Source organism: Triticum dicoccoides, chromosome 3B (genome assembly GCF_002162155.2).
Source record: "Triticum dicoccoides isolate Atlit2015 ecotype Zavitan chromosome 3B, WEW_v2.0, whole genome shotgun sequence".
In the NCBI taxonomy this organism is placed as follows: Eukaryota; Viridiplantae; Streptophyta; class Magnoliopsida; order Poales; family Poaceae; genus Triticum; species Triticum dicoccoides.
Genome location: NC_041385.1, coordinates 350,270,499 through 350,284,823, shown reverse-complemented (window position 1 = coordinate 350,284,823; position 14,325 = coordinate 350,270,499).

The window sequence follows — 14,325 nt, the reverse complement described above, 5'->3', positions numbered from 1 at the left end:
GACCCCCAAATCCCCAAATTCCGCCCAAAATCACGTCCCGGAGCACAAATCCCGCGTTGACTCTGACCCACCGGATGTCCGACCATTACCGGACGACCGGAACCCCATACTCGAGCTGAAACAGTGGATTTCCGAGCCCTACCGGACGTCCGACGACTGGACATCCGTCCATTTCCGGACGTCCGACACCTGTAGATATCAACTTCGGCTGATTTTTGTTTTGTCCATAACTAATTCATCCGAATTCCGATTTTGACGTTCTTTAGCTCGTTTTGAAGCTATCGACATTCCCCATCCCGCAAAAAATACCACCAAAATTATTTGACACCATCAAAGTTTCCGAAATTTGGCAAGTTTGCCTAGGCCCTCCACCATATCATCCACATAACCACCATAGCCTTTCATAACCTAACCCATTTTTGTTCCCCATAGCATTAGTGGTTGCTTGAGTTGTGATTTGAGTCTCCTAAGGTGTTTCAGCTACTTAGCGACAGTTACTTCTTCATCAACCACCACCACCACTTCCGCATACCCATTGCCCAACATACACTTCCGCCACCCCAACTTAAACCAATTTTGTTTGTGTTGTGAGTTGTGTCTCCTAAGGTGTTTTGGCTACTTAGGGACGGTGACTTCAACTCTGACACCGTGTATAGTCCACCACCATAACATCCACTTCCACATTTCCTACTCCAAAACCCATCATTGCCTAGTGCAAAACACCTCTACTTTCCGCTACCACCATTTGAATTTTGTCCTTAAGATTTTGAGTTGTGGTTTTTCCATTTCCTAAGATGTTTCGGCTAATTAGGAACTGGTCAACATCGACAACACCGCATCTCATCATCGACACAGATGGTAACCTCGACGACATCATTGTATATTCCCCTTGCAATTGCATTGATAACCCCTAGCCCATTTTGCGTCACTTGCCTATCGAGACTAGCCATTTGAGTATCGTCAGCAACGTTACTTGTGCACATTATTGATCATTGATCTACACCTCCCATTGCATACATACCATATGATGCGGAGCATCCTACGGGCATCACCATGTCAAGAGTATGTTTGGCAAGTGACACGTGCGACCTCTGCTTCTCATACATAAAGGTGAATCTTCTCCTTTACACATGTTCACTTGACCCCTCCGAGGATGGTATACTACTTGACACTCACTCATGTGCATACATAGGTATTGTCAGAATGCTACGGACAACAAGGAGGAGTGCAAGCGCCAAGGAACAACTACACCATCCGCGAGGGAAGCATGGAAGAGAAGACAGAAGAAGACGGAGCTGCAGACCCAACAGCAACCAGACATCCGACGTGCCACCGGACGTCTGACACTCTACAGCGCCCAGACGACCGACGTCCATTGGACGTCCGACACACCCTCGACCAGCAGCAGACCAAGCCTACAGTGGCCGGACGATCGATGTGACACTAGACATCCGATGAGTCCTAGCGACAGGACGATCGACGCTGACTGGACATCCGGCACCACTTGTCCTGAGAAGAATCAACAGACTTCCGACACGCGCCGGATGTCTGGACTGTCCCGAGCCACTAGACGTCCGACCCCCACCGGTCATCCGGTACCTACCAGTGCGCAGCCGCGAGCCTTGGGCCTTGTATCCCTCTCCCACTTACCCCTAGATGGCTAAGACTATAAATAGACCACCTCCACCTCCTTTCTAGGGTCAGCAAAGTGATAGCTCATTTGTATGTGAGCTTTGCTCCTACCTATCTCTACTGTTGAGAGAGAGAGAGAGAGAATACCACTCCATTGGAGCCCAAGACCTCCATCTAGGAGAAGATCCTGCGGGATATCATCAAGATCCCCTCATGGGAGGACCCCTCATCAAGACCTCCTCTTGGAGATGAACTTTACCTTGTATCTTTCCTTTTGTTGTTCATGTACCTTGTGGATCTTGTGTGTTTGATTGTCTAATGGATGTGTGATTGGACTTGGTCTTCAGTGTTCCCCCTTGTGATTTCTCTCCATTCTTCCCCGTGTTCTTTGTGTTCTTCGAGGGATCCCACTCCAATAGTGAAAGATCGGCCTACACCGGGTTTGCCCCGTATCATATGGTATCATGAGCCATGTTAATCACGTATAAAAAGAGCAAGGTCATCAAATGTTGGTAAATTATACTAGATATCAGTGTTAAGCTGAGGAGCTGATAGCCTAATTACCACATGTTCATCAGGGCAGTCGCTAAGTCGTTCTCCAGCAATTCTAAATTGTTTCACAAGTGGGTTCACATCATTTAACATTTCCATTATTTTTGCGACAATATTGCGATCCAATTCACCATCAAAATCATCTTCTTTGAACAATGCTTTTATTCTATTTTCAATTTCATGATCAGTATCATGTATATATAGCTGGGCAAATTTAGGCTTACCATCATATGGAACTAATGTACCCATCTTGTGGTGCACTTGACCGCTTATTCAGAAAACATATGGACCTTTACCATCGTTGATACTTTTGTCTATATGCACTCAAAAAGAAGTGAAATTAAATAGACAATTATATTGCCTTATGTGGTTCATAAGCTATCTACTCTCCCGACCACCATCGAAACACATAAGCTGTGCAAGATATTCTAGTGGAGGGAGGAATTCAGATATCTAAATACGACCTCCACTACAACAGTGATTGAATACAATATGGCGTTTTGACCAGCTGGATTCTCTCTCTACCTGTTCATCCCACTAGAAGGATGCACCACAATGTTGGCATCTATAGAAAGGTCCACCTAGGCGTGAGCGATCTTGATATGTTGCTGATTGAGTAAAGGGAGCAAAAGCTATTATTATTTTACTTGTTTTTCTCATATTAGGAATACATAAGAAGGTGCAAAGTAAGTACCTTTCAGGGCATCTACATATTCTTCTGCTAGAGGCAATTGTCGTCGTCCACTGGCATCACACGGTGGTCCAGACTTAGCTATTTTTGCTTGTTTTTCCTGTGCCTAATGCGTGCCTGCCAGTTTTTATTGGCGTGTTCTCTGCTGTATGTAGGGAAAAAATTGAAAGGAGGACCATGGTGCTTTGCTCGTTTTGATTTGGGAAGAACAATATTTTCAGAAGATGGTGATTGTGATGTCGACGCATGAGCGCCAGAAGATGGTGATTGTGATGTCGACGCATGAGCGCCAGAAGATGGTGATTGTGATGTCGAGGCATGAGCGCCAGAAGATGGTGATTGTGATGTCGATGCATGAGCGCCTTGTATGACATTTGTATGTTTTGTTAGTTTTGATCTGCGATGCACAATATTTTCATTTGACCCCTCGGCACCTTGTGCGACATTTGTCTTTCTTTGCTGCATTTTTCACTTTCTAATTAACCTGCTACATATGGCAGGAAAAGTAGGTTGTACTTTTGCTTATTTTCAAATAATCATGGAGTGAAATCACATCATACCAATAGAAGGTATGTACTACAATGAACTGATTGTGAGATGAGGCATAATTAAAGGAGGCATAAAAGGAAACTGGCACTGACCTGTCCATTAGCCATTGGATCAGCTGGAAGAACCAAAGATAGCAAGCAGTACGTAGCTAGAATTCCAGCCTGGAGAGAAGTTGTAATAATTTGAAACTATGAATTAGATGGAGTACATGTCATTACATATATATCTAGACAATAACTGAGAATTGGAACAAGCACAAACCTTAAAGCAAACAGAGCTGGAACCTAAGCATCACCCATCGCTTTGCTTTTGGACTGTGGTTCGCGAAAATGAGCAGAGTAGAAAAGGACCAGCTGCAAGGTTGGGATTTTATAGGCTGGGGTGAATATACAGAGATACGATTAACCTCTCAATTACAGGATTAACCTCGCAATCAATCAATTGGCATGAATAGCGATGAAACTGACCTTCCCAGAGCATCGATTGGCATTGATGGCCCGATTAATCATCGTTCGCGATTGAATCTCATGCATGTTGGCCGCCGCACCCCAACCGGCTCCGCCGCTGGCGCCCGTGCCCCATCCGGCCACGCCGCTCGTGTCGGTGCGCCAGTCGCGAATGCACTCCGAGGCCATGTCAGGTGACGCAGCCGGAACGGAGCAGGTCGCGAACGTGGTTTAGGGCTTGTGTGTGGCATTTCACCCTGTGCGCGCTGTGTTGGACGGTAGAGAAGGCAGGTAGAAAAGGCCCAATAGGCCAGTACGCCCAATTGAACGTGAGACAGCAAAAAAAGCCACCAAAGCAGCGGCCCAAAATGCCCAGCGCAGCCTGACGCATGAGTTAGCACGTGCGTACGAGATTTAGGTGCGACTAACAGCGATCCGACGGCCGAAAACGACTAAAAGTGGCGATCTAACGGTTAGAAATGCTAATGGCCTGAGAGGGCTAGGAGGGTGCTCAGTTTTAATATATCTAAATTTGGAGTCCCTCCCACCGTTTTCTAGCCTTCTTTTGCTTGATTTCGTCTTAAATTTCAAAAATCCCCACCAAAAATAGCCCCAATTTATTTTGATTTGTTGGTTTGATGATGTTTTGTTGATTTTGATCCATGGATTTTCTTGGTTTCGAGTGGATCTAGCATTTTCCCAAGTTTCCCCATCTTTCATCCATGAAATCTCGTCAATTTTGACCCCAAAATCCCCAAATGCCGCCCAAAATTGTGTCCCGGAGCTCAAATCCCGTGTTGACCCCGACCGAACGGACGTCCGACCTTTACCGGATGACCGGAACCCCAAACCTGAGCTGAAACAGTGGATTTCCGAGCCCGACCTGACGTCCGGCCACCGGACAATGGTCCATTTCCGGACGTCCGACACCTGTAGATTCTAACTTCGGCTGATTTTTGTTTCGTCCATAACTAATTCATCCGAATTCCGATTTTGACGTTCTTTATCTCGTTTTGAAGCTCTTCACATCCCCCTTCCCACAAAAATCCTTCCAACACATTTTGACTCCTTCAAATTTTGTGAACTTTGGCATCTTTGCCTAGGGCCACCACCATATCATCCGCATAACCACCGACTTCCGCAACCAAACCCATTTTGTTCCCCATAGAATTATTGGTTGCTTGAGTGATTCGAGTCTCCTAAGGTGTTTCGGCTACTTAGGGATGGTTGCTTCTTCATCAACCACCACCACTTCCACATAACCTTGCCCACCATACATTTCTAACACCCCAACTTAACCCAATTTTTTTTGAGCTTGTTTGAGTTGTGGCTTGTGTCTCCTAAGGTGTTTCGGCTACTTAGGGATGGTAACTTCAACTCCGACATGTGTATAGCCCATCATTCCACTTCCACATTGCTAAGTGCAAACTACCACCATTTGACATTTGAGATTTTGAGTTTGCGGTTTTTCCGTTTCGCAAGGTGTTTTGGTTAATTAGGGACGTTCGACATCGAGAACACCGCCACTCATCATCGCCATGAGGTCGTCATCGACATTGACCACTTCACCATTTTGACACCTTCAACCGTAAGCAAGGGATGGTAATCTCAACGACATCATTGTACATTCTCCTTGCCCTTTTTTAACCCCTAGCCCATTTTGCGTCACTTGCCTATCGAGACTAGCCATTGAGTATTGCTGGCAACGTTACTTGTGCACATTAGTGATCCATACCTTCCATTGCATATATACCATATCATCTTGGTATCATCATATCATCCCTTGTGTCAAAAGATTGTTCCCGCTTATACACAATTGCTATCTTGGTTTGTGCATTTCACATAAGTGGCCATATAAAAAAAGAATAACCTTTTAAGCAAAGAAAAAGAGTGAACAAAGAGCTTGTAAGCAGTAGCCATAGCATCACAATATATCATATGGTATCATATCCGATCATCTTGGATCATCTTGTGCTAAAGCACCGAAACATACATACATAGCATACTTGGGATAGAAAGTTTATCCATTTTGCATCTTATAGGTTGTGCACAAGTGTCGTATCCTCCTATTGAGCAATCATGCTAGCGTCTGTCTTGAGTTATGCAACATGAGCATTTTCCATGGACTCCACATTTTGTGCTCATTCTTTGGTTGCACGACCCCATTTATGTATCCGTGTGTGTGTTTTCGTGTGCCACATATTGCTATTGGTCTACTTGTTCCACTTGCAAATTTGTGAATCTCTTTCAACATTATTGACTCTTGCTAACATTTTTCATCAAATTTTTGTGCCACTATCCTCACGGAGCTCTACATAAGCTTTACTTGATAGGTGTGAGTGAACAAGTCCGATACCAATTCCACTATTCTTTCATCTCACATTGAGTGAAACGGGATACATCCTCAACTTTGGGAAAAGGTAACTTGGTATTGTTTATCTCATTTCCTACTCACCTCTACTCGAGTCTTGTGATGGATAGACAAACCATTTCACCTTCGGTCTACAACAACAATGACGAGTTCGATGTCACGAATCCACCGACGCCAAGATGCAAGCTCAAATGGAGGAGATCAAAGCCCTCATCAAGTCCTACAAGAGATCTTTCCTCATCTTCAAGAAGACACTCTAGTGCACGTGCTTCCGAGCTACCATCTCCGGCAAGGTCACATCAGCATCGATGCCAACACCTACACGACTGTGAAGGTCAAGAGCTCAACACCAACAACCGCTCAACGACTTCACCATCTCCCTTGGCATCTTTGCCAAGCGACTTCAAGGCATCTTCGCCTACGGACATACGACATCTTAGCCGACAAGCACCCCAAGACTACGCTCAAGAGAAGCTCCCCAAGCTCAAGTCCGCGACTTCCACGAGCTACTATGACCTCAACACCGACCATGCGATTCCTTTCTATGGGAATCAAGAACCCGAGGAGTATCTCGAGTGGGAGCGCTTAATGGACGACTACCTCAAGCTACATCAAGTTTGTCCCGAAGATCAAGTGAAGTGCACCAAAAGAAACTTCCATGACTATGCATCGGCATGGTGGCTTCACACACCTTCAAAGAGCTACGACATGAATTGGCCCAAGAGGAAGAGAGCTTTGCGCCAACAGTTCGTGCCTCCAACCTACACGGAACAATTTCTACGCCAATTGGAGAACACCATCCAAGGATCCAAGTCCAACGACGCATACTTTAAGGAGATGAAGAATTCCTTATGACGAGCCAGCATGGACGACCCCATTTCGATGAAGTTCCACTTCATGATGGGATTGCACAACGACATCTCCAAGACGATCTTCCTCGAGAACTACAAGTCCCTCGACGACAACTACATTGGTGCTCTCAAGGCAGAACAAGAAGTCATGAAGGACAAGTCTTCTCCACCCCAAGCTCACTTCGTGATGACCAAGCTCCATGAGAATGTGCATGAGGATAGTACCACCAAGATGTCGAAGCTCGATGATCTCCAATACGATGCTCCCAAGTTCGACGTCCCCGCCATCCCTCTTTGTGGCATTGATGATGCCGAGTCGACTTCGACTCTTTTTCAAGACGGTGCAGCGACGAATACGACTAAGGAGACCCTCAAGGACCAAGCTTTGGAGGTGAGCGACAAGGTGGCGAGCCAGGATGATGCTTCCATCTTTGGAGGCAAGAGTGATGATGTGCCATCCTCAGCCTTCATCCACGGCGACGGCGACGAGATGGTTGAGCATGGGATTCTCCATTCGACCACGACAACGTAGGATGACTTGAGTGACTTGTGACACCATATTGGGAGTGAGAGCGAGTTCACCACTAGCCCCACATATGATGAGTTGCCACAATTCCCATGTGGGGAGAGCCACAACCCCCACCACTTGAGTGAGATGAGTGACTACACCATATGTGACTTTGAGTGCACCTATTTTGAGGGAGTGAGTGAACCACCACATAGAGAGAGTGAGATAGTTGATAGGTCTTGTGAGGCCATTTGCATTTCTAACAACTTGACCTCCACCTCTATTGTGTCTTCTCATTTGGTGCTAGGTCCCATTTATGATGATGCGCCCATCCTCAACGACTTCGTCCTCCCTTTGGACAAGACAATGGCCATGGTGGAATATGATGCACCCCCACATGGTTCCATCAAGATGAAGATGACCACCATTTGGCCTTTCCCACCTCAACTACACCACTTCAGTGGAATGACAATGGTAACATAGGTGACTGTGATGCTCTAGTCCCACTAGTGGACATTCTTGACATTGATTGCTTGCATGATGTTGACCGACCTAGTACCATGCTTCATGCTTGTATGATTTCCCCATGCAATGATTTTCCCATTTATGATTAGTATGATAATTCTCATGTGGAGTCTATTAGTTGTGATGCCATGTTACATAGGATTTCTTGTGACAATTCTTTAGGTCACATCATGTTTGATAATCCGCTTGACTTGTCATATGCTATGCATGAGATCAATCATATGTCTTATTTGCAATCTCATCCTAGTGACTATGCATATGCCATTAAGATAAACCCAATTTGCACATATGGCATAGATGACAAGCCCATGGTTATTGGCATTTGTTTCTCTTGTGATGATATTGATATGCTCCCTTTGCATCATTTACCTCATATGCCATGCCATGACCACCTAGCTTCGGATACGCATTGTTTTGGATGTTGTCCATTTTCTCCATATGTTGTTTCTAATATTGCTCATGAGGAGACCCCCATAGTTTCCCCATAGTTTCCTCTACGAATGTGCGAGGACGTCGCGCCTTAGCAATCGCTAAACCAACTCCGAAAGGTTATTAACCACGCCAGAGCACGATCAACCTGACCATAAAGGTCTATTTCCTTCAAGCAAATGAAGACCAATCAAGAAACTAAGATTGCAATCTGGATATTCCGAATAACAGAGGAAAACTTTATTAATGAAGGTGGGGTTCTGTGATGTCTTGGTCTGGTCGTTGAACACAAACGATGTACGCGAAGTTGCAGCTATGGCGAACTTTTAATCTAAACAAAACCCAAAGTCTAAACAACGCCCTAAGGGCTGTATATATGGAGGAAGAGGGGGCAATTTCGTGGCCCTTGGGGAAGGGTCCGAAACCAACCCTATCTCTTATTTCCCCACACATACGGACTCTAAAAATAGCCTATACTTATGTATTTCAAAATTACATGGGCCTGGCCCAATAATAAGGTGATGCAGCACCTAGAATAGCCTCTGGACGAAATTTATGAAGTGGCATCTTGTATATTTCGTCCAAGGCTTCATGCACTCATTATGGTGGCTTCAAAGTCATGAAATCATCACTTGTAACTCCGTTCTTGTTCCCCTTCCGCATGCCATCATCTCCATGCTTGGTCTTGCTCCGTTGTTCTTCCCTCTTATCCATGCTAGGACCTTCATTTGTAAGCAAAACAAATGTATCCAATTTGGGCAACATCATATTCTCATGAACATTAGAATCATTACCAAGAAACGAAAGTGCCTGATAAATTAATTGGCGTGCGCAAGCTCTAGTAATTGGTCCAGTATATGTAGCAGTAGGGGCTGTGGGTGTAACAATGGTATTGATATCCTCATCATCCTCCCCTTCTTGAAATGAAGTCATCCTCGATGGAAGCTCATCTCCCTCACCCAAATAAGGCTTCAAATCTGCAATGTTAAAAGTGGGACTAACCCCAAAAACTGCAGGCATCTCAAGTTTATATGCATTATCATTTATTTTCTCTAACACCTTAAAAGGACCATCAGCACGTGGCATTAGCTTTGATTTGCGCAAATTAGGAAACTGATGCGAAGCATCCCATGTTCATCCCCATGTACACCCCGACTACTCTCCAAGCCCCAAGAGGACATATGACGAGACCTCAAACATATGCCATTGGACACAAGGTGAACTCGCTCCTCTCCGAATCATCACTTTCCACATATGAGACATGGCTAATATCTCAAACATATGTGCTATGCATGTCCAGGAACCAGGAGGAAGGCCAAGGATCAGCTAGGAGCATTGGACAAGACGGCGAGGACACCAATCGTGAGGAACCAGAGAAGGAGCTGCCAGAAAGCTACAGCTCTCGGACGTCCGATGACCTCCGGACGACCGACCTCTGTCGGACGTCCGACGCCTGGAGACTCCACTAGTGAAAGTGCAACTATCACTGGGTGGTTTTGGTAATATCAACAACATATATCTCATTGAACTAATGCTATTTCAAGATGAATATTTCAGGAAAATTCAATGATTGGCATGGCATGGATAAGGAATGTGGACCCCTCAAAATGCTAAGGACAAAGGATTGACTTAAGCTCTAAAGCTCAAGACTCTACATTTAACTTTTAGTGATCCAAGATCACATTGAGTTTATAGCAACAACCAATACTATTAAAAGGGGATGAGGCGTTGCTTAATGGCTTGCTTGCTCAAAATGCTTAGTGATATGCTCCAAAACCCTCAACCACTTTTCATATCCACATATGTCCCAAACCAAAAGTCAAACTCAGCCCCACCGATTTGATCTATCCAGCGCCACCGAGTTCATTTGACATAGCCACTGCCAGAAACCTTAGTCACTTTGGTCTCACCGATAGGGATCTCGGTCTCACCGAGATGGGATTGCAAACTCTCTGTTTCCCTTCATAACGTTTCGGTCTAACCGAGATGAGCGATCAGTCCCACCAAGTTTGCAATGCAAACTCCCTGTTTCCCTTTCATAATGTTTTGGTCCCACCGAGATGAGCGAATCGGTCCCACCGAGTTTGCCTGACCAACTCTCTGGTTAGCTTATTACCAAAGTCAGTCCCATCGAGTTTGTGTAATCGGTCTCACCGAGATTACGTTATGCCCTAACCCTAACAAAATTGGTCCCATCGAGTTGACATGTCGGTCCCATCGAAATGCCTAAAGGTCACATTATGAACTAAATCGGCCCGACCGAGTTTTCTGATTCGGTCCCACCAAGTTTGGTAAATTGTGTGTAAGAGTTAGATTTTGTGCGAAGGCTATATATACCCCTCCACCCTCTCCTCATTCATGAGGAAAGCCATCAGAACATGCCTACACTTCCAGCATTCATTTTCTGAGAGAGAACCACCTACTGATGTGTTGAGGCCAAGATATTCCAATCCTACCATATGAATCTTGATCTCTAGCCTTCCCCAAGTTGCTTTCCACTCAAATCATCTTTCCACCAAATCCAATCCTATGAGAGAGAGTTGAGTGTTGGGGAGACTATCATTTGAAGCACAAGATCAAGGAGTTCATCAATATCACACCATCTATTACCTTTTGGAGAGTGGTGTCTCCTAGATTGGTTAGGTGTCACTTGGGAGCCTCCGTCAAGATTGTGGAGTTGAACCAAGGAGTTTGTACGGGCAAGGAGATTGCCTACTTCGTGAAGATCTACCATAGTGAGGCAAGTCCTTCGTGGGTGATGGCCATGGTGGGATAGACAAGGTTGCTTCTTCGTGGACCCTTCATGGGTGGAGCCCTCCATGGACTCGTGTAGCCGTTACCCTTCGTGGGTTAAAGTCTCCATCAAGGTGGATGTACGATAGCACCACCTATCGGAACCACGCCAAAAATCTCCATGTCAACATTGCGTTTTCTCCCTCCAAACTCCTCTCCTTTACCTTCATATGCAATGATTTACATTCCGCTGCTATACTCTTAGAATTGCATGTGTAGGTTGATTGCTTGACTTGTGATAAGTTGCTAAAATCTGCCAAGACTTAAAATTGGGAAAAGGCTAGATTTTTATTTGGTCAAGTAGTCCAGTCACCCCCCCTCTAGACATACTTTCGATCCTACAAGTGGTATCAGAGCTACGGTCTCCATTTGCCTTGATTTCCATAGCTTTTGGTGATCATAGCCTTGGTTTCACAACCTAGGAGAGTATGGCGTCTAGCGAGGGAAATTACCACCGTAGAGGTCCTTACTTTGATGGTACTAATTTTGCTAGTTGGAAGCATAAGATGAAAATGCATATTCTTGGACATAACCCCGTCGTTTAGGCTATTGTGTGTATTGGCTTGCAAGGTGAATTCTTTGATGGGAGGGAACCGAACCGTGAAGCTACCGCGGAAGAGTTGAAGATGCTGCAATACAACGCTCAAGCTTGTGATATTTTCTTCAACGGATTGTGCCCTGAAGAATTCAACAAAATCAGCCGTCTTGAGAATGCAAAGGAAATTTGGGATACTTTGATTGATATGCACGAAGGTACCGACTCCGTGAAGGAATCCAAATTGGATGTGCTTCAAAGTAAACTTGACAAGTTCAAAATGAAGGATGGTGAAGGTGTCCCTGAAATATACTCTAGGCTTGCTCTCATCACAAATGAGATTGCCGGCTTAGGAAGTGAAGAGATGACCAATAGATTCATCATCAAGAAGATCCTAAGAGCATTGGATGGAAAATATGATACCGTGTGCACATTGATCCAAATGATGCCCAATTACAAAGATCTCAAGCCAACGGAAGTCATTGGAAGAATTGTTGCTCATGAGATGTCACTCAAGGATAAAGAAGAGCTTCACAACAAGTCAAGTGGTGCTTACAAAGCCTGTGATGCTCCTACATCATCAAGTGAGAAACAAACCTTCAATGAAGAATTGAGCCTAATGGTGAAGAACTTCAACAAGTTCTACAAGAGTAGAAGCAAGGAAAGAAGTTCCAAGTCAAGGTCATACAATGACAAAATATCTTCGAGTCGTGAACGAAATTGCTACAATTGTAGAAGACCCGGACACTACTCCAATGAGTGTACGTCTCCCTACAAAAGGAGAGAAGATTCACCTAAAAGAAGAAGTAGAAGAGAAGAATCACCACCAAGAGAGAGGAGTAGAGATGATCGTTATGAACGAAGAACCTCCTGGAGAAGCAAGGATTCGGAAAGGAAGGACAAATCATCAAAGAGCTACACAAAACGAAGACATCAAGCTCACGTTGGTGAATGGGTATCCGGCTCCGACTCCGACCATCACTCCAAAAGAAGTTATCACGCCGTCTCCGAATATACTCAAGATGAAGGTGTTGCCAGTCTACTCTTGTGTCATCCAACTCCTATGACATATTTGACTCACCAAATGAAGGAATTGGAAGATGCTTCATGTCTAAAGGCCCAAAGGTAACACACCCCGAGTATGTTGATTTCAATAGTGATGAAGATGACTTGCTAGGTGATGATGATTTACTTGTTGACAACTCTAGTGATGAATACTATGACGAAACATCAATTAATCATGCTAATCAAGATAAAACAAATGACAATGATAAGGAGAAGATTGAATGTCTAACTAAAGAGCTAAATACTCTTAAGTTAGCTCATGAAACTACCTTGGAAGATCATCAAGAACTTTTAAAGACTCATGAAATGTTACGCTTTGAAAAGCTCAACCTAGAGCAAGAGCACGAGTTTTTAAAGGCAATCAATGATGATCTTCGCAAGAAAAGTTCTTCTTACATTGCCAAGCATTTACACTTGTCTACTTACATGCCACAAGTTAAATCTAACAACAAAAGTAAGAAAGATTCTTCCTCTAGTAGTAACAATAATCATGCTAAATCCAGTGTTGTTGCTTCTAGTAGTTCTCTTGATTCCACTAATGATTCTCTTAGCCAAGTTACACTTGATCAAGAAAATAGCTTATTGAAGGGAATTATAAAGAAAGGTCTTCACAAGAGCCTTGCCGGAAGTAAGCAATTTGAGGAAATTTTACGCAAGCAAGGAAGACACCGGAAGAATCAAGGTGTTGGTTTTGAACGAAAGTTCAATGCCAATGGAGTTGAGTGGGAAGAAGATCAATACCCCAAGACAAAGTGTGTTCCTCAACAAGAGAAGTATGATCCTACTTCTTTCCAAGGGACACAAGCTCAAGATGATCTTCCACCACAAGACCACAAGAAAAAAGGCAAGGATAAGCTTCAAGAGGAGATTGATGCATTTGAAGAAGCTCCCAAGGCCTTGGTAAAGTGGGTTCCCAAGACTACATCGAGTTCTACTTCATCAAGTATGACTACAACCCCAAGGATTCCCAGCAAGATGATGTGGATCCCGAAGAAGAAGAACTAGAGAGTTCTTGAGCGTGACTCCGCCAACACACTTCACTCATATCATTTTGGCAAGAACAAGTGCAAACAACTTCCACATCTTGCACTAGTTCAAGGAGTCACAAACCCTCTTGTTGGTAAGAAAAGGGACAAGGTAACCTAATGCTTTCATGGAAATCATCTTCTGTGAACATCATTCTATGTCTATGGATATCCTTGCTTGTTCCTTGTGGGACTAACCCATGTAGGTATTGAAAGTGCAACTCACTCCAATGGATTGCTCCGAATGATCTACATCAACATTGAGCATCCACATCTTCAACACCTACATGAAGTCATCATCGACAAAACCCAAGGTTAGTTCATCCCTCTTAGGGGGGATATCACATCTAGGG